The sequence below is a fragment of the Octopus bimaculoides genome, chromosome 4 (genome assembly GCF_001194135.2).
Source record: "Octopus bimaculoides isolate UCB-OBI-ISO-001 chromosome 4, ASM119413v2, whole genome shotgun sequence".
Taxonomy (NCBI): Eukaryota; Metazoa; Mollusca; class Cephalopoda; order Octopoda; family Octopodidae; genus Octopus; species Octopus bimaculoides.
In genome coordinates this window covers 87,813,051-87,816,343 of record NC_068984.1, presented here as the reverse complement: position 1 = coordinate 87,816,343, position 3,293 = coordinate 87,813,051, and positions in this window count along the sequence as shown.

Genomic DNA, 3,293 nt, shown 5'->3' with positions numbered 1-3,293 from the left:
TGGATGTATGTTTCACCACGATGCTGGTGATTTTCTTACTCTTACATGTGTGGTGTCATCTTTACTCAAAACTAACAATGTGCCTCGTACGAACAATTTTATTTCCTTCCCATAAATGAATTACCTCGCTCGCAGTTTTTACATTTTAGAATCGAAGATCTATAAACAAATCGTTTTTCTTCTTTTTATTTTTTGTCTTTATTAGAATTGCCGTACGTTAAAATTCAAAAATTCCCAATTGAAATGTCTGTCTTTCATAATAAAAGAAAACAAAAAAGAAAACTAAACTACCCAACGGCAGTTGTTAGCAACTTTCGAAGAAAAAGGGAGATAAGTAATAATTAATAGCTTAGAGTTAATATACATGCCTAGAGGAAGGAAAGTTTGACCTTTATTTGTAGGCAAACGGCAACTATAGAGGGAACATATTTTGGTCTGTTAGCTCAACAATTATTTATATCTCTTTCTACGCGCTGAATTCTTTGTCATGTTCAAATTATTTGTTACTATTCGACAATATTGGATAGGCGATATTATGTTAATGAGGCCTAGCAGACAGAAACATGCTCATAGTCGTCCCTTGCCTGTAAAGATCTTACTTCTCTTTCTCTAAACAGGTAAATATATTTTGAGATATCTTGAAGTTGTCTTCCCTTTCCTTTAAGAATCACTAGCTTTGCCTCTAGGCTTTTGTTTTCTTCTTCTGACTAAGAGGAATATTTCAAGTAAATTAAGCATAAAAATTCTTTTGTGTACAACATTTATACATCACTCCATAACTTAGTTAACCCCATTCAAGTCCATTGGCTTATATAAATCATCTCTCTCTTATTCGCAGAATCGTTAGCACGTCGGACAAAATGTTTAGCAGCATTTCTTCTGGCTATTTATGTTCTGAGTTCAAATCCGGTTTAGTTCAACTTTGCCTTTCATCCTTTCGAGATCGTTGAATAAAGTACAAGTTAGGTATTGGCGTTGATGTAATCGACTAATCTCTTAGCTAAAATTTCTGGCACAGAAATTTGAATGAATTATTATTATTATTATTATTATTATTATTATTATTATTATCATTATTACTTTATGTTTGACTTTTGCTTTACATTTGTAGAAGTTGGCTCCGAGTCTCACCCAGAGACCTCCAGAGACAACAAGTTAGAAGTCCGTTTTTTAAAAAACTTGAGATTACATAGAAAGTATTCTGCGTAGGATATGGGCAGTTCCCATGAGTACTATCTTTTGAATTTCTGCCATTTTGGGGTTTCCTGGTATCTAAGCTAGGTAGCAATCAGCCACTTTTGCTATCATTCCCAGGGCACCTATGACAACAGGTATTGTTTTAGTCTTCAGGTTCCACATTTTGCTAATTTCTATTTCAAGATCTTTATACTGGCTCAGTTTTTGGTAGGTCTTAACAGACACGTTTATATTGATTGGGTATTTCGTTTGCCGTTACGCTCTGAGTTCAAATTCCGGCGAGGTCGACTTCGACTTCGCCTTTCATCCTTTCGGGGTCGATAGATTAAGTACCAATCAAGTACTGGGGTCGATGTAATCGACTGTCCCCTCTCCCAAAACTGCTGCCCTTGTGGCAAAATTTGAAACCATTATTATTATTAAGGATAAGTTGAAACAATCGCTAAAATCCCTACAGCTTAATTTAATATCTTGCTTAGCACGATCTGAGAGGCGTAAATTGTGTCATGATGCATCTAAACAGTTTGAGTTGAAGAAGCAGAACAATAAAATAATTACATGCTGCAATCAACAGACACGTATGTCCAATCCCAGGCAAAATCAAAATCATTATTATCCCCATTGTTACTTCATAGTAAAATCCATGTCTAGACTCAAAATTACATTTATTCATCCATCGCAAATAGTTGCAGCTTCGTTTACTTTAATCCTTTTTCTTTTTAAATCCTTTCCTTCAAACACCTATACGTCGAAATCGACGGGAATGACCATCGTTAGGGAGGTGAACTGGCAGAATCGTTACCTTGCCGAACAAAATGCGTAGCAGCATTTTTTCCGGTTTTACGTTGTGAGTTCAGGTGCCGCCGCGGTTGACTTTGTTTCTTCTTTTCAGGATCGATAAAAAAAAGTACCAGTTGAGTTCTGATGAAAACAAGCTTTTACACTAAATACAGAATGTGCAACCAGCACAATGAGACAGTTCACCACATCATCTCTGGCTGTCCAGTTTTAGCCAGATTTGAATATACATACAGACATGAACGAGTAAGCACTCATGTCCACTGCAACATGAAAACTAACAAAAAATGATAAAAACATGTACCAAAAAACATGTGCATGACAATATCCAGGCCACAATCATCTGGGATATACCTCTTCTAACTGACAAATCAAAGTTAATTGTCCAGGCATCAAGCATTCGAAAACTACCTGCATACTGATAGACATTCCAGGCCTTTCTGACCAAAATACATTGCCCAAAAGAGGTGGAGAGATTTTCAAAGTACAAAGATCTCGAGATTGAAGTATTTAAGATGTGGAGAATAAAGGCGAAAGCAATACTAGCAATAACTGGAGTACTGGGTATGATAAAAAAAAAAACGTATGAATGGAAACGTAGAAGCTATATCTGAACACTCAACACTACTCAATATCCAAAAAATAGCCCTGCTAGAAACAGCCCACATTCTATGCAAGACACTATCAATTCAATTGGACAATCCAAGTATAATAATCTACAAACACAAGGTACACTCTACATAGCAAATATCTCAAAAGATGCACAATCCTCGCAACATTTACTCTGCAGGTCGGATACCCAACAGAAAAACACAACTCGCATTACACACATAGTACACAATACAAACACTAATACAACAGAACATTGCAAACGAACTCCATGGCAAAACAAACTGATGCAATGCGATATCGAGAAGAGTTTGTACGCTCCCAACAACAAAAATAATTAAAAAAAACAAGAATACAATACTGCATACACCTCAGTAACACGTGGGAGTATGCAGTAGAACTTTGCTTGAAACTATCAAGTCTCAAATAATAATAATAATAATAATAATAATAATAATAATAATAATAATAATAATAATAATAATAATAATAATAAATTAAATTAAATTAAAATTAAAGAAACTAGTATGAATGAACGCGACACTCTCCCCAAAATTCGCAATTCTAACCAAAACCTGAAAATAATTGGTAAAATCCGCCTTGCACTTAAGGATATAATTTCAGCTAATGATGTTGATATTACAGATCTCAACCACCTGTACTATGCATCCGCAAGAATCTCAACGATT